The 19,381-nt window shown below is 35.8% G+C and overlaps 1 protein-coding gene across 1 annotated transcript in view; it reads right to left on the bottom strand.

Moving 5' to 3' along the window:
• Brinp1 (BMP/retinoic acid inducible neural specific 1) overlaps positions 1-19,381 on the bottom strand; it is a 189,997-nt gene that overhangs the window by 38,148 nt on the left and 132,468 nt on the right. The gene's annotated exons all lie outside the window — the stretch shown is intronic.

The raw sequence follows: 19,381 nt of genomic DNA, 5'->3' as shown, positions 1-19,381 counted from the left end.
TATATATATATATATATATATATATATATATATATATATATATATATGGCATATTTGCAATACTTTCAGCAGAGATATATGTGGGAATCTGTATTCCTGACATGGTTTACAGGTCTAAAGCAGAAAGAGACACAGGAAAAATCAGGCAGCATCGATCCTGGAACTATGTACCTCGGGTTGCAAGGTCAGCTTTCCACAGGTGAAAGAATTTGGGGTTGTTGGAAGGTACATGGTTAAAGAATAACAGAATTGTAAAGGTAGGGTAAGTGTATCTGAGAAGTCCAATTGCATGAAACAAACTCCAATGGATAGGGCTATGGTGTAGTAGAAAAACTGACTGAGAGAGCTGGAGAGGCCAGAAGTCAGGAAGGAATTTATTACACACTACAGTTCATGTGTTTACCATGTGGATCACTGAATACACATTAATAGATTTTCAAGAATGACAGTGATATAATTAAAGAACAATGTTGAATAATGGCATATACTATCAAACTAAAACATTTGTGAAAAAGGTCATCACATATATTAATTTTCTCCCATTTGCTCTAAAAATAAAGGCACAAAGGAACACTAAAAAAAAGAGACTAACCCTTGGGTATAGGATGAGAACCCTTGACTACATCTTCTGATCTTCTTCTATATTTGAATAATCAGAGTCTTAATCCTTAGATTGGAAGATTGAGTGGGGTTTATCTGGGTCAAAGCTGCAAGCTGGTACCTAGAAACATGAGCCAAGTACATGCTTGAGCCTATGGTAGCCAGACAGAAAAGCAAGTTTGGACTAACAAGTCATGTCCAGGACAGTCCCCTTCACTTATCAGAGGCTACTAATTAGCTTTAGACTTCAGCATTCAAAAGAGTTATGGTTCTTTGTAAAAGGGAGTTGTATTCTTATTTAGATTATTACTCGTTTCTCACTTGGGCTTCTGCAGTACTCTTCAATCCTGCTCATCCTAGATTTGCTGAACACATGGGGCCTTGCTTTTGATCTCCTTTTAGTTTATATTTTTCAGTTATGTTTATAGACTTGTTTTTCTTCTTTCAGATTACATATACTATATATGACCACTACAGTTGTACATACAATGAATTTCTATTCTGTTTCCATCTGGTTCTCATATGGAAAATATATAGCCCACATGAAGAGATGGCCATTACTATCACTGAGGTCCATACCAAAATCATCCCAAGAAACGTATTCATCCTCTCTAAAACTGTGCTTTCTCTTATGTTCAAATGGAGATACTAGTAGTAGCTACATTATATCTAGAGAAACAAATCAAAGATATCTATAATCTGTGGGGAGAAGTTGCTGTCACAGACAGATAGACACACAAGCACAAATTCACGCACACATACACAAATACACACACACTAAATTATCAATTCTTGTTTCTAAGGTGCTTGCTTATTTAATTTACTTATTTTGTGTGTATATGTAGCAGACTCATGCCACAACATATATGTGGAAGCTGGAGAACAACTTGCAATAATTGATTCTCTCTTCCTATCATGTAGGTCACAGGAATTGTGGTCTGATATCAAGCACCTTTACCCACTGAATCAGTTCCTAATTTGATGTGAAGAAAGTTCTGGTGAGGAAGATGTTAGTGATGCTGATGTTCCTTTTCTAATGAAATACCTAAAGCTTCAATACAGTATTCAGCATAAAAAAGGAAGAATAACTTCAGGTACCCTCCAAAGAGAATCTTTAAACATCTGGAGAGCTCATTTACGGAGATGGGTTTAGGCTCTCTGCCTGCTAGAGGAGAGGAATAATTTTTTTTTTTTTTAGGTATGGTGCACCCGATATTACTTAGAAGGCATACAGAGAATGCTGTGATGCTAGACGGGGGTCTTCTGTGATATTGATTGGATCCACTCCTTAACAATGAGCAAGGTTGGATCCACTCCTTAACAATGAGCAAGGTGTCCCCATGAGATCAAGTGATTAGTCACAACGGTTCAGTATATGAATATGGTGAGAAAGATACCAAAAGCTGAGAAACACAAACTAACTCTAAAGGACTTTCAAAAGGAAGCTTGCAGTTCATTATAGGGTGCATTATTGAGTTGCTTCATTTATGTTGCCATTTTCTCCTCCAAAGCAAAAATTATATTTAGCTTATCCCTATAGGCAACTATGTCTATGGATTGGGGTTATGTTTCTGTTGCTTAAAGGAACTCTACAGACTATATACTCAGTCCTACTTTTTCAGACAACTCATCACTTTTTTTCCTGCCTTTTGTAGAGGATAGGATATTCTATTCTTGGTCCTAGCCCAAACGGAATTCTGGGAGAGCATTTTTAGAAAATTGCATCAAATCATTTCTCCGTTTGGCAAGGATACAAAAGGCAGTATTACCTACCCCATTTAATGCAACTGAAAACAGATAAAATTTAGGGTTGGGGGTTTTTCTCAGAGCAGCTGAAACAGAACACTGGCTGTTCTTTAAAAATGGAAACTCAGAACATGCCGAGCTGTCTCAGAGGCAGAATCCCCTGGGCAAATTTCAAAAGAGAATAATGAAGACATAGCAATTAAAAAGCACTTTTCTGCAAAATGTCATTACTGTTTAAAGTTACACAACCATTTCTACAGCAGCGGAGGTTCACACAGCAGTCACAGCTAGAGTTGTCTCCCAGTGACCTATGTCCAACAAAGGGAGCCATTGCTGACCCCCTAGATTGGTGCCCAAGTCCTGCTAGCTTCAATGGGAGTAATAAATAATTTGGAGGGGGATTTGGCCAGTGGAAGCACTTTTTGAAAGATATACAGCTGCCGGCTGGGGTAGAATATTCTATCTCCTTGGTTCCCAAAACATTCCCTCTCCAACATGCACACACACATACACATACACACACACAAAGAAAGGCGGTAGTAGGAGAGGAGAGAAAATAGAGAGGAAGAAAGAAGAAGGAGAAGGAAAACAGAAAATGAGAGAAAAAGCCACATTTTACTGCCAAGCATGAAAATTTTGCCTCACAACTCAGAAAGGCAATGGTTGAGTGTTACATTTGAATACCACCTTACCCACGCTGAACATATGGAATCTTTTCCCTTCAACCTCATTAATTTTTTCAAATCTGGCTGTGCTTTGAAGGGCAATGTTGTTATGTGCCATCAAGAATGTGTGGAAGGCACGAGCAGGAGGAAATACCCAAGAAGAATCTGCACTTCCTGATACTTGCCTCATACTTCTCAGGTGCACTCACCCAACTCCAAGCTTATTTCATAATGTGTTTTGTAATTTACAGAGAATCTGTGATAAAATTCCTCAATTCCATTGTTGCAGCTTGACGTACTACTGCATCTTTGGCACTTCTTCATCTTCTCAGACTCCACATCATACTATCTATACATATTCCCCTTTGCAGGGTTGGAGTCTTTCCAGTCTATCACTCCTATTATACTTATAGTCTCTTCTCTTATCTTATCGAATGTCTAAAATAGTCTTTCTTGTATGTCAGCCTGTCTCCCATGTCCTGAAATACAGAGCTTCCCATACTATTGGAGTTCAAGTGTCTTTGATGTTTGCCTTACTAGGATTAAATGTTGACTTAAATTATTTTACTATTCTGTTTGATTTTCACCTCTAATTTTAAAAGGCCTATTTTGGAAGAAAGAAGTCTATAATTTTCCAACAGATCTCCAATTTAAGCCAAGCCTATTTGAGGCTGCTGGCACCTATCAATTCTCTTCTTCATCCTACCAAAAATTAGGTTGATCTATTAGGCTTTGGGGATGCTCAAATGAAAAGTGGAATGATCTGTCCAAAGCCCCACAATTAAAATAATGGAATTATGATTCAAATCTGAGTATTTGGACATTTGAAATACTTTACGGCTCTTCTACCTATGTAGTCAAAATAGACTAATAATGACAATTTAAGCTGAGTGATCAACCAAAGATCCAACAAATGACAACTAGGTAATATGTTATCCTTTCTGAAATATAATTGTTTTTCTGTACTAGCTAGTTAGATTGGAAGGAAGGAAGGAAGGAAGGAAGGAAGGAAGGAAGGAAGGAAGGAAGGAAGGAAGGAAGGAAGGGCAACCCAAAACCCCAAAAGCCTGAATAGTACAGAATGCACATTGTGTGTTATGATACAATGTTATGATATAAAAGTTCATGTCTCCCCACCCACAATTCATTTGTAGAATCCCCAAATTCTAACTGGTTTAATCTCTTAGGAAATAGAGTTTCTTGGAGGTTAAGATTAGAATCCAAGAAGACAATCACATTCTATCTCTCACTGTGTACATACAAGAAAGATCACATGGGCATTCCATAACAAGGTAGCTACTGATCCTCACTAGATCTTATGGCAGCTTGATTCTGGATCTCATGGTGCTGAGAATGTGACAAATAGATCTCTTTTGAATGATTAGCTAACCTCCAGCATCTGGTATAGCTCAAACTTTATAAGGCACTAGCAAAATTAGGTGTGCAGTAAGTGTGAGCCATCCTTCATTTATAACAATTCAAAAATAAGAACCCCTACCAGAGCACAAATTAGAGCCCTCCTTTAATGCTGGAAAGACAGCCATGGGATTAAGGAATTCACAGGAAGAATAGTCTAGAATGTGGAGACAGACTGTGCATAGGCTCCAGGCAACACAAATTCCAGTTGAGAGTCAAGCTATTCTTTACCTTAACTTCTGATTACAGTCATTTCCTTTTATAGCTTACTTCCTCAAAGTCTTTAGAGGAGAAAGCAATCTTGTGTCCTAGACACAAACTGATGTTATGAATGGTGTAAATGCGGGATCTGAGCTCGTTGGAGGCAAAGCAATTCTTAAAGCAAAAGAGCTGAAGCTTCTTGTCCTCACATATCTGGTTTCTGAGATACAGAAAGATAAATGGAGATCCCAGTGCTGTAGTTTCAATGGTTAAAGACTATTTAAGGAACACAAGAATGTACAGAGAATCTGTGTCAGTTCCCCTAAGAACAGCAACAACAGAGTTGATATTTTATCAATAAAGAACCTAATTCAGCTGAACAGGCTTGGGGGTGGGGGTTAGGGACATCTAATTTCTCAAAAAATAAGAAAGACTAAACAGAACCTGAAGTCTCACTAAAGATATAACAAATATAGCCGAATTGTCATTTCTGATTCCAGACATGCTTTTGTGAGTTCAGTATGGAACACTTAGCTTCATCCTCTTCTTTACAAAGGCAATGTATGTAGAATTGATGGATAAAAAGAAAGAGTATTTTAACACATTTGATACGTGCTTCCTACCCTCTAAAGAAACAGGCCATTTGCAGATTTAAAACTAAAGCACAAAATTCAATAGCAATGAGTTTGGAACTTTGGGAGATGATTAAAAATTTTCAGCATTGTTGTGCTTGGCAATATTTAAATGATGGTAACAAATAGTGAACATTTTATTGATATATTTGTGAGGGTCAAGACAGTGAGATTGGATATAGCAGTTGTGGAAGACTTGATGAATGTGGGGTAAAGACTGTTTTTTTAAAAAAATGTCGATTTTTAAAACTTTTATTTGTATGTATATGTGGTTGGATGTATGCATATGAACTACATGCATGTAGAAGCCCATAGAGATCAGAAGAGCTACATAGAGTTGGGGCATGCCATGAGGTTGCTCTGAGTCATATATGGGGTCTGCAAAAGCAGTAGCATTCTTAAGTGCTGAGCTTTTCTGCAATCCCTAGAAATATTTTAAAGCATGAGCATAATCTGAATTGACAAAGAAGGCTAGCTGTAAATGTCACCACATAGGGCAGACATGGATCAAATACAGGTCAGTGTGTAAATATGTGGGATGATTCTAAGTCTTATTTAAGACACCATCATGAGCTGGTATGGCTTATGTTTGCTTTATTTCGTTCTATATCCTAACTATCTGAGCCACTTTACTCTTGAGTGACATTTCTCTTTCTGACCAATATCACTTGCTATTAAATTCATGATCTCTTGCAGTGCCAAGAGGAAGAAGGAAAAACACAGGTTCTATTTTAATTGCATATAAATATTTTTCTGTTCTGTCCTTGTATCTAATGTGGCCCTCTATAGGCATCTGTGAGCCATACAGGAATCCCAGATGTTGTCTTATACCCACTATGTTCTGCCTGTCAAATCCTGTCCATTTCTGAAATGCACAAGGAGGGACGAACAACAACAAGGACAGCACCTTTTGCAAAACATAAGCCTGATCCCCTTCTCTGTGCAAGCCTGGGGATTTCATATTGGCAGATAAAGGACTTTATGGCTTACACAGCCATGCTGAACTCCAGTGTAATGAAGGCATGCAGGTCAATTACCCATCTGTTTGTGTTTCTATTGCTGTGAATTACAGTATCCATTGCTGACAGCTCATTGGAGTGGAATGAAAATAAGACAATAATTCACCAAGTGAAACTGTGCAGAAAGGGCGAAAAGGCTATGATCTCATTCAGAAGTTCAGCCCTGTCTCTGTGATGGGTCATTTACACTCTGGGAAATGAAGAAAGGCAGTTACCTGGGGGAGAAAGGGGTGGGTTATGCCTCCTTCAATGTAAGAATTAGGACATTACACCTTCTGGTAAGAGTAATATTTTAGGTTAGTGTTAACATCACCTAGGATCCAGGATCTTGGGATTATAGACTTTGAATAATTAGATGAAAAATCAAAGTAGATTATAGCGCAATTCATAATAGAACTTTTAACTGTCAGGTTTTTGGGAGAGTGAACCAAATTTCCTTTGTAGATTAAAAAACAAAACTAAAAAATCAAAAAAATCATTTAAGCCTTTGAAGAATAGAAGCAGTATTGAATGAAACATGGTAGGAATTATTAATCTAATGACATGATCCAAATGCCCTGTGGTAGACTGTTATCTAATGACATGTAGTAGGCTTTGTTATCTTTAACTCATATTGTACACTTCCATATAAAGCCCTCTCTTTAATATTCTAATGCATTCCAATATCTGAACTGAGACATATTCATATGGAATGGATTTTTCAAGTTCAAAGTGATATGTCAATACCAAAATAAGACAATATGAACCAACATATGAACTGATCAATTTTTCTTTTCACAAGACAAACAGTATTCCACATAGAAGAACTGAGAAAGGGAGTCCTATTGAGCTACACCCCCTGTGTATCTCTCATAAATTAAGAAACATTCACCTTTGAAAATCACTGAGATTAAGGGGTTCTTTATTGTCACCAGATAAGGTCACCCATACTGACACATATAGGAGTTAGCATATCATGGGCAAGCAAAACCATGCCGTATTTTTATGAACAAATTCTACTGTAAGGCATACGGAAGAATTGAACTGCTATAATGAAGGACATGTACCAACACCCAAACTAGCAAATATCTTGATCTCCTAAAAAATTTTTTTGTAACCTTCTATATGGGATGGCTATTAAAATTTGTTCCAACCTAATGGTTTTATTTGTATTCTTTTTTTTATTTAAAAACCAATTCTGTCAATATCTTTATTTAATAACCAATTCTGTCAGTATCTTTATTTAATAGCCAATTCTGTCAATATCTTTTTTTTAAATTTTTTTAAAATTTATTTTATTGGATGTTTTATTTACATTTCATATGTTGTCCCCTTACCCCATCCCCCACCCACCCAGGAACCCCCTATCCCCTCACCCCTCCTCCTTCTTCTCTGTGGATGTAACCTCTATCTACCCCCCCACTCCCAACTCCCCACCCTCAGAATTCCCACCCCCTGGGGCGTCCAGCCTTCATGAGGTCAAGGTTCTCTTCTTCCACCTATGCCCAGCAGGGCCCTCCATTATCTACATTATACAAATTGTATATTAGATGGTGTCCCAAGCAAAACTTTCGAACCTGAAGGCAAAGGGAAAAAACACTGCCAGTGTTTGTGGGGGACTAATCTTCCCTAAGAAAGATACTTAATGAAGAATAAATTAAAAAATGATTTATGTGACAAAATAGATTAGCAGGAAAGACAATTTTAAATGAGGACTTCAACATTGTAAATATTAAAATAATCTAAACAAAATCACCAGTGATCAAAGACCTACATATCATTAATTCAATTTTATGAAATTTCAACGTGAACACACTCCTGAAGTAGTAAAGAGAGATTTATTCAGTTTAAACAGAGGCTAGTTTATAGAATTCATGTACAAACCAAATGTAATACCCAAAAGGGTAAGGATGTTTGATTTTTTTGATTAATGTGTGTCTCTAAGGTCTTCCCCTCTCCATTGCTTCTTCATTGGTCCAACCTGAGAGGCCTTATACCTCTGTCCTTTGAACACTTAAAAATTTAATTTTTTTTCAGATTTTACATCAAAATTTTATTAATTAAAGGACCTTAGAGAAACTAAGAGCCTTAAGTTCCCGGATCATCAGTTCCCTCATTAAAGCTTCCTTTGCATGCCTGGCTTGAAAATGGCTTGAACTAATTTACATCTTGGCTATACATGGCTATATATTTTGGCTAAAATTCATAGACAACTGCACTTAAGAGTCAACCTATTTCTGTGTGTAAATTATTATATAAAATTATATATAAATCATACATTATCAGTTTTAAAAATAAAGTCAAATAACACTCTATAAAATTGCAAGATATGTATCGTTAAATTTTTAGAATTTGTATTAATCTGATGCCACTTTTCTGCCCTTGCCATTTTTCTTGTTATTTTCTGTTTAGGTCACAGGCAGCCACAGAAGGCCCTCTGTAAGAAACCAAAAATAACTTGTACTTATCTAAAATTCTAAAGGAAACACTTACTGTGCTATATTATGTGCGCCTATGTTCATGCTCTTATTATGACAGATCTGGGAACATGAGAGGCATTCATCTTGAGCTTTTCTCTGTTATGTATCACATTACTGGGTATAAGGAAAATGTGTTTCAATGAAGGTGCATTTAGAAAGTATATGTTTCACAGAAGACCATAGTTTTCTCTTCTACTCTGGGTTTGACCAACTTCAGCACTTCTGAGTAGAACTATGTCTTCATCCTTATAACTATAACTTGAGACCCAAATATAATTTAACTTCATCTCTGTAGTTATAAATGCAAGTACTCAGAAAGGTCTAGATTTTTTTTAAAAAAAAATAAACAGGCAGAAAACATCCTCAGAGAACAATGGCACTAAAAACCACTCATTTCTACACATATTTTGTTTTAGATACATTTCCAAAAATTATGATTCTTGAGGATAATTGTGCTTTTTACTTCTTTTCATTCTTTCCAACTTAACAAGCACACTGCTAGATGATAATGATTAGGAAAAATGCAAAACCTCATCTTGCACCTATAATGTCCTCTCATTCACTACTGTATGAAGCCAAGTGCTGCACAAGATGCCAAAAGTGCAAAACATGAATGAGACATAGTGTCTGACTCCAGAGGATAGTAATGGATGGTGAAAATACAATGTATAATGACAAGAAAACACACACACACACACACACACACACGTGCATGTGAATTTCAGTGAATTACAAAAGGAAGAGCTTCTACTACTGAAATAAGCTTGAAAAGCTTATGTAGGACAGAACTGAAAGAGAGTTACATGTATACCCCAGGATTGGCTAATGTGGATGCTCTTGGCTAACAGGTTCATACATGTGCTCAAGCTAAAATACAACCAAGAAGTTTTAAATAATTAATGCATCTCTTGAAACTGACAGCTCACAATATCAGAATTAAGGCACTGAGACACTCACGAGAAAATACATGAGAAATCTGGCTTACATTATTTGATCTGATGTTCCAATATCAGTAAACTGTTAAACTGCTGTGTAGAGACAAATAATTTCAAATTTCTAGTAGTTTACGGACACCAGCATTTATCCCATGTTCATGCTTCATGTTGATTAAACTTTTTCTATGTTTCAGATATCTTCTTTTTATTCTATAGTCTCAGGAATAAAATATGCACTTCATAAAGGAAAAGGAGTAAGAGAGAAGAGAAGTCTCTTTGTAGATGTGGCATGTACCATGTTTTAGTAGTCTAGTGTTCAGAGAAAATCATTCAGCTAAGACCCATATTCTTTGGAGAATAATACACCCTATCCATGGTACAGCATTTTCTAGCATATGATGATCTGAGGAATATAGATTTCTCTCTAAAAAGGGAAAAACCACAGAAATCATGTGATCTGTTATAAAATATATTTGATTATGTAACAAATATTTAATTTCTTAAGTGCCATGTGATCCAGCAAGTTCATTTCTACATATGTATCAAGAGCTCCATAGATAAGCATTCAAACAAAAACTCTTCTGACTACTCAGAGTAGCTCTGGCTAGTAGACAAAGGGGAAAGGAGCACTGATGAATAAATTGATGAATATGCAAGATATGTGGCATATTCTTGCCATGGAATACAAATGCAGCCATAAAAGAAATGTTAATAATCCCCATAACATGGATGAGGGTGGAAGAAGATTAAATGGAAATCACACACTCTGCACATCTACTTGTTTGAAATGTCCAAAATATGTAAAGTCAGAGACAGAAAGTAACTTTCAGGTTTAAAGAGAGAGGAAGATGAGGAATGAAGGATTAATAGGTATACAATGTATGTTTGAGACACAAAAGCATTATCGTATCTGCTATGATAATTTAATACCATTGTGAGTATATTTTATGCTACTAAGTTATACATTAAAAAAATGTCCATGATGTTAAACTTCATGTTGTTTTTATTTTGCCACACACACAAAAATATACAATTCAAAGAACACTAACCCTGCAGTTTCAACTAATTTAAATTATTAACATTTATTGAGCATCTACGTTGTACTGGATGCTAATGCTATGAAACTCAGAAGTGAATGATAAACAACTAAATTTGTGCTGGAAAGCTGACTCATTCAATTTAAGTAGTCACTACTCTTCCAGGCCCACATCTAGCAGCTCAGAAAAATCTGTAACGCCAGAGGATTCAATGTCTTCTGGGCAATGTCTTGTTCTGAGCACCTCTCTCTCTCTCTCTCTCTCTCTCTCTCTCTCTCTCTCTCTATCTCTATCTCTATCTCTATCTCTATCTCTCTTTCTGCTTTTCTCTCCCTCCCCTCCCCCTCTTTCTCTTTCACATACACACACATACATACTCTTAAAATATTCTTAAAAAAAATAGAACTCTTGGAGATACTCATGACAATTTAGTGGCAACCTTGCATAATTGTGCATATAAGAAAAGATGTGTTGTATCTGAAATATATTAAAGGTACATTGAAAATATTGTGTGGGCTGTGCTGGAGACTCTCATTTTTAATGAAAGTTGTTGGACTAAGTAAGCATTGACTTAATCATTTTTAAAAATAGACAAGTTCTGCATCCCTATGCAGCCAATAAAGAAATCATCTGGGTTGAGTTATTCAGGATTTGTTGACCCTGATGCTTGATTTCTGTCTAATCACTGATATTGACAAGCATTCTAAAGGGACTTGGTTGTTAAGTTAACCTAATTACCATATAGATCCTTTGTCTCAAAGGATTTTCATGCCACATATTTGACCACAGGTATATTTTAAAGAAACTGTTCCATTTGACCACAGCACACATATGTAACACCCTGTCATACATACTTCCAGCATCACTCCAATTCCAGCAAGTGTGCATTGGCTCAGACTTCCCGTCTCTCTTCTGATCGAGGAGTTTGAGTTCCTTACAGATTTCACACATTCTAGCACATTATGCAATCCCACTTCCTGGAACGTCCTGACACTCATTGACCACCCATTCTGAGGGCAGTGTTCTTTTCTGCCTAAAGACTGTTTTGAAAATCACTAAGGAAATCAGGTATATCACTTCATATAAAAGTTGATAAGTCATTTAACAACAAGTATGGACTCTCTACCCAAAGTACTATAACTTTAAGTGTTTATAATAGAGGGGAAAACATAAAAAGTAAATGCTTTTATAAGCAGCATAATTCTTTATTTCTGCATCCCAGGTTGGAAAAAATTGCTGTGATATTCCAGATGACAGACTGCTTTGAGTAGACTTGAGAATGACTACCTGCCCTGCCATCTTGAAGTTACAGAAGTTCTGTGATGTTCTACTTTTAAATAAAAATATGAATTTGTGTTGAAGCTAATATGAGGTATCGATTCAAAGGAATGATCTCAATACCTGATATAAAATAATTGTTCAAAATGAGAGCTATAATTATTACTCGATCAACTCCTCTTATTGATAATATATATTTCCTAATTAAGTGCAGAAAAATGTTGTGAGGTACATGTTTTCTCATTTCTATTTTTTCAGAGTAAAATATATAAGAAGGCTGAAAGTTTTAATTATGATCATCAACTGTTGTCTATTAAACATCTTTATTCTATTATCATTTTGACTTATATCTTCAATCTGCATCTTTACAAAAACCCTCCTTCTTCTGAAAAGTGAGAAAATAGGCTATTCCTTGGCTTAAAATGGAAAATCAACATTTGGATACGGGCAGTTTGGAGGTAGTCAGTGATCCCATTTGTCACAAAGGCTCTGCTATTGAACATGCCACCCAGGAAGGCAGAAAATGGATGCTGACTAGTGCCTCTCAGGTTAGTAAGTGTCAGACAAGAGCAATCCTGGCCAAGAATTACTCCTTGTGAGCACATGCAGGGACTAAGAACTTAACTGTTCTTTCCTGAGTTCACAGGAGCACACAGAGAAGTGAGATTTGGGAAAAATGGGGCTTTATGAAAAAATCATCTCCTCCTCCTCAACCCTAGCTTTTGGGCAAGGACTAGTGTTCTGATTATTCAGTCTACCACAAAAAGAATAAAGTCAATTTAGAGCCCCAAAGACTAGAACCTATGGTACTTTAAGGGAAAATGCCACCCATGGGTTCATATGTTTAAATAGTTGGTCCTTAATTGGTAGAACTGTTTAGAAGAAACGATGGACTTACTAGAAGAGGTTTGTCACTAGGGTGGGCTTTGTGGTTCCAAAAGAATCATGCCATTTCTAGTGGTTCTTGTTGTTGTTTTGGTTTTTTAATGCCTCTTACTTACATGGATCAAGACATGAGCTCTCAGCTGTTACAGCCACAATGCTATCATGGATTCTAATCATCCAAAAATGGAAGCCCATTTCAAAATGTTGTATTATAAGATATTGTCGTCCTAGTGTACTATAATTGAAGCAGTAGAAAAATAACAAAGACAGAAGTGGACTATTGTTGTGACAATTCTGGCCATACCATTCTTTGAAAGAATATGGAAGACTTTGAGACTTTAGATGAGGATATAAATTAAATGATGTAAGAATAGCTTAATGGGCCATCCTACCATGAGCTTGGAAGACAGTAAAGTTGAGAGTTATAGAGAGTGGAGACTCAGCTCAAGAGCTTTTAGATATGCAGTATTAGCACCTGGGATTGAGGCAATTCTTGTGATATTTTGATAAATAATATGGCAGTTTTATGCCGTTTTCCTAAACATTGGCCTAATGCTAAGTTGAAAAGTATCAGACTAATATTTTTATTTCTTACATTTTCATGTTTTTAATTTTCTCATTTTTTAAATACTAAGAATAATATTTAATGAGTAGTTGGTAGTACAGTTAACTGGTCTAAAACAGAAAGATAATGCCTATGAAGGAACAGCATCAGAAAACTAAAGTTAGAATTTAAAGTTTTCTTATAACTTTGTCTCTGTTATTATCAGGATGATTTTGAAAATATTATAACTGGTATTTTCAATACTTTTTGCAATATAAATATGTGTTAAGGAAACCTATGTAGACTTATATATATATTTATTCACCATATTTCTAGTGAGTACTTGGTATTATCCAAGCATATAAACCCTGGAGGATGGAAAGGTAAATAAAGCAAAGGCATGGGTCACACTGGCACACAATCACAGGAATTACATGAAAAATAGAGGTTCAAATGCTGCAGCAATGTGTCTGATGCCACTTTATTTCTTTTTTTTTTTTTAATTTTTCTCAATCCAGGTCTTTTCTTGAAACAAGCCTTTGCATAAGGGAAATTGACAAAGTCCCACTTATGGAAATAAGAGAGGGAAAAGATGTAAATGGCTTTCTCCAAAGAGGCAGCAGAATTCAATGTCATAGTAGTCCAGGAGGAAAGGAGAGTTCTCTTTAAAAAAAAAATACTGTTTATTAGAAAAATTGCTGTGATGTGAAAGTGAGTAAGAAAGTCTTAGGCATGGAAAGGTTTGAGTTGGGTGAAGTAGGGGGTAATTAAACAAAAGTGAAGATTATGAAAAGGTTACAGGAAACTTACTATTGTGTAAACTCATCAAAAACCAAATGAAAATATGAACAGATGTACCATGCAAGCATGGATAATGCTGCTTCCAAAGTCAGAATTTAAAATGAAAATCCCCGCACCAGGTGGAAGACACATCTGTACAAATTATTAGCAAGGACATTGTTCTTGTTTAAAGTTGTCCACTAGGACTGAATTGTTAGAACCTATTCCTGAATATCCCCTCCTCTACGCATATACAAACAAAGCATGCTATCTACGCAAAGCAGTACAGTACTGGGATCCCAGAGGTCATCAGCAAAAGGTCATTGGAATGAAAGAATTCATTATAATGGGGTAGAAAAAGAACAACTATATATTAATTGCCCTGTTCATTCAATCATTCTTTTATTCATTAATTCACCCAGAGCATGTTTTCTGAGTGCTGTTTATAAAGACTCCATAGATTGTCCTAGGATTGGAAAGAGATATTGTCTTTACAGAGAAACAATGTAAGCTTTAATAGGGAGTCATATTAGTAACAGGATCTTTATGGCAAATTTTTAAAAGAAGCACTGATGGGTTTGATAAAGGGAAGCAACAGCATTTGATGCAGCATTGAGAAGACTACACTGACTACTGAAAAAAGATGGATCATCAAGTGAGATCAGATGCTAGAAGTGTTGCCTGGCAATCATCTTAATGATCCGGCCTCACACACTGTGACCTTCACCCTCCTCTTATCCATCTTTCTCTATTAGAAATGGGAGAAGCGAATAACTGCACTTTTTTCCAAGGGGGTTTAAAATAGAATATGCCATTGTGTCTGAGATGCCATTCATCATAAAACATACCATTGTTTTATGTATACTATGCAAAGAATATCTTGTCAATTAAACTGACATACCATCAGTTATAAGCAGCCATCCAATTGCAGAAAAGGGAAATAGGAAACCCTGAAACTTAAATACTAAAAAGAGTAATCACGAACCCCAATAAAACATTGCTAATTCTCATATCTATAAATTGTCCCACACAGGAACTCATTTTCTCTGTTTCCTCAATTCAGAATGGACCGTATCATCTGTCTATGTTAGGTGATTCCAGTTATACACAAAATCCCAGTTATTCTTGAATGCTCAACTTTGATCCTGCAATCACTTCCTCATGTCTAAAGCATCAGTCTTTCCCTGTCTATAGAATAATTCCCATAGCAAAATAAAGGTTTTGTTGATTCTGCATTTAAGAAGGAAAAAAATCACTTGGTGCCCTAGTCCTCAGGCTACTGAATTGCTAAATAAAATAGTACTGTGTAATTTGCCTGAGAATTCATCATAATCACAATCTCACTCTGTACATGCTGAGACACATTTCTTTTCAAGATCACATTCACTTCACTGTGGCTTCACCCATTATTCCCTTTTCCGTACTCCTCACGTTTATATCAGCATCAGTTTCTACATTTCAACAGTGTCTGGGTTTTTAAAAACAGGTACTTGCTTGATGTGTGTGTGTGTGTGTGTGTGTGTGTGTGTGTGTGTGTGTATGTGTGTGAGAACAGGTATGTTTGATCACGAAGGTCTGAAATTAGAATGTGTTCCTTCATGCCATCAACATCTTATTTTGGGTAAAGAGCCTTTTGTTCAACTTGGAATTTACCATTTGTTTTCTGGGTAATTTTTTTGTCTGTGTACTTCCAGAACTCAAGTCCCCAATATTGTGCAGCTACCCACTGAGCCATCTGTAAAAAACATTTTTTACTGAATTCTGTAATACTAAACTCTGTGATTCATGTCTTCCTGAATAGCTACTATGCAGTTCTTCCTCCCTCCCACCATTCTTCCCTTCTCCTCTCCCTCCCTTCCTCCCTTCTACCCTGCCCCCTCTCCCTTTCTTGTTTGAGTGCTTGCACTTATACATATGTGAATGTTTGTCTTCATAATTACAGACGATGCTTACATACATGGTGAGGAGGAGGCCATTGAGTTTTGGGTTTGTTTTGTTTTTCCCTCCAGATAGGGTCTGTCAATAGCCTACAACTTGACTATTAAACTAAGTCAATTGGCCAAGTGAGCCTCAGATTTCCTCTTGTGTTCACCTCCCTAAGTCTGAAATTGCAACTTCGTGATAACTACCAGTCTTTACTTTTATACATGTTCTTGGGACCAAACTCAGGTCCATGCGCTTACAGAGCAAGCCATTTTCCCATTGAATGATCACACCCAGTCCACAGATATATCCCTTGTGTTATTGTTGCTGCTTCTCATTCTCCTGTTTCTCCTTCTTCAGCATCCAAGACTTACCATCCAAACCTGTCTGTTAAATTTTGTGGAGCTCAATGATTGTATTCCTTTAAAAAAAAAGTCATATACTTTCTCACGAGGTTAACCCTGTCCAATTTCATAATCTTTCTAGGTTAATTGAGGCCTCAGCTTTTGTTTCTGACATTCTAAATACTCACTTCCCACATATATTTTAATAAAAATATCAACTTTAGGTTCAAATTGCTCACAGCCTATCAAAAAAATGACCCTCCTATATACTCACCATGTCCAAAAAGTGGAAATCCAATGACCAGTGTTTGTTCTAAACTTGGAGGTTATTTTTGACTCCGTTTGTAATTTCACAAGTCTTTCTTACCCCTTTTCTAAGTATTCCAGCATGCTGTTTAAAATATATGCATAGATCTTCTAACTACTCACTGCCTTCATTAGAACTTTCTTCACCACCATCTTCTCACATAATTAATAAACCAGCCCCCTCCAACTACTGTCCATGGACATGATTTCATCTTGAGGAGTCTTTTCTATCCAGTAGCCTCAGTGATCTATTTAAACTGCAAGGTAGATCAAGTATCTGTCTAAATTTGCAAAGGTTTCTTGGTTTCTCCAGATTAAGTTTAAATTGAATTCTTTTCTATGATCTAAATTCTACAAAAGCTGTTCTTATGTTTTCTCTGAGTACAGAGAATAGACATATATTGTTCACATGATATCTGTTCCTCTTATACACTCACACTGAACACCAGCTCCAAAATGACACGGAGAAATCATTAACCATATTCTGTCCAGTTAATGAAATTGAAGTTGACATGTAGTGGATGCTCAATTAAAACTGCTAAATGAATGCATGCATTTCTGAATAGATAAAATTGGATACCATTCATAGCTTTCAGAAAAATATTCACTCTGCATCCATTTCCACATTATTGAGCTACTGAGGCAGCATGCTTTTATCTTTATACTTCACCAGATGGTAACTACATTAAATTACATGACTATGTTGGCAAAACATGTGATGGGCTGCTTGAAGAAAATTGTAAAAGTACATAGTTTTAAACATCTAAAGATGGGAAATTTTTGGGAAGGCAAATAGGACAATGACTATAGTTTATATCGCTAGTACAGGTGAAGGAGTCATAGAAAAAGACATCAAAAGAGATCAAAGAAACTTCTTAAATACAATACAGAATGACTTTGAATAGGCCATATGCAATAGTCTAAAAATACTTAGTATAGAAAAAGACTGAAAATTGAACATATTAAATTTAAAACTTTTCATAAAATGTACTATTAACAGAATGTAAATGTTAGCAACACAAAGCATGGCAGAGTTCACATATAAAATATGTGAATAACTTCTATATGATATTAGAATAAGGGATCTAGTCTTGTCAAAAAAGAAAGAAAATAGATAAAACACAGATGTAAGAAGTTCACAAATAAGAATCTATAGATGACAAACATCTGAAAAGATACTTAAATTATCAGAAAAATAATGTAGATGAAAACTGCCTTCTAACACTACCAGAGCACATAACTTCATGCCACAAATAAAAAAGGTTGAGAGTACCAAGAAGTGAGAACTGGAGTCATATGTGCTTGCACACTTTGCCAGAGAGAGCATACATTAGTAACAGCCATTTTCGAAAACTGTTGATGATGTGTACTAAAAATCGCATATGTGATTTTGCTGTTACCCAAAAGTTTTGACTCCTAGAAATATGCCAAGAGAAGTGTATTTGAGTTCACAGAAATCCATGACTGTTTATAGCAAATTCAATCAAAATAGAAAAAAAGAAGAAAACCATTAAAATGTATGTCTATCCACAAGAAAATAAATACATCGATAGTACAGGCCCCCTATACAATAATGAGAACGAACATATCACTGCTTCATGTAACAATATGGGAAAGTCTAACAAGTCTAACACTAAAAGGAAAATAAACTAGACATTAAATGTATGTATGTTATATTATTCTGTTCCTATACTGGATCCAACAATCTTTTTTTTAAATCCTAATTTCCTCTTACCCTGTTTCATTAACATTGTATTTCATACCACTTGGCATGAAATGTTATTAAAGTGTCCACTTCACTTTTAGTCTTTCCAAGTCAACTTCCTAAGTGTTCCCATTCCCTCCCCAACAGCTTGTGCAAAGGAATGAGGAGACAGAAGTATATAGAATGACATTATGTTGAAGAAGAGCTATGAGGTCAGGAAGTGGAAGTAAAAATTACAACTCAAATCTTTATTGAACAAGCTCAATGAAATTCAATTAATTCACCTGCAAAATACGGATACTATTTTTACTGCCTTCATGGAAAACATGTGAGGACTAAAATCTCCATCTATTAAAATAAATAAAAATACTAATTCAAAATACATATCAGGAATCAAAGATAATTTGAAAAATCTGTATCGGTACAGTCATGGGCGCAAGGGAAATCACTGAATACATGATAAATGCTGTCCATAATATCTTATCTACCCTCAGTCCTATGATCTGCTTCTGGCTGGGCTGAGCTCTCTTTTGTGCATTCACTTTATTTACAATGTCTCTTGGCAGAAGTGTCAAGATTGAGTGCATTATTAAATAAATATTGAATAGATGCATAATGTATATGTAAGACTGCATAAATCTAAATAATGTGTGCTTAACTCTATGGACATTCAACACAAACACACCCCCAAGGTACAACTAGCTAGTCCAAGGAATACAACATTACTAATACCCCAGTAACTGTACTTTTTTTCTTTTAGTCATTGAACTAATCATTGTCCATACATGTAGTCTAGTTTTAAATTTGAACCATAGTTTCAGTAAAAATTTGATAATTTATCATTTTTATAAAAGTCAATATAGGCCTCTAAAAAGACTTAAAATACTCCTATTTAGGTAAGACTTC

This window comes from Grammomys surdaster, unplaced genomic scaffold (genome assembly GCF_004785775.1).
Source record: "Grammomys surdaster isolate TR1022 unplaced genomic scaffold, NIH_TR_1.0 126029, whole genome shotgun sequence".
NCBI classification, from domain to species: Eukaryota; Metazoa; Chordata; class Mammalia; order Rodentia; family Muridae; genus Grammomys; species Grammomys surdaster.
This window is presented reverse-complemented; position numbering and strand designations above follow the sequence as displayed.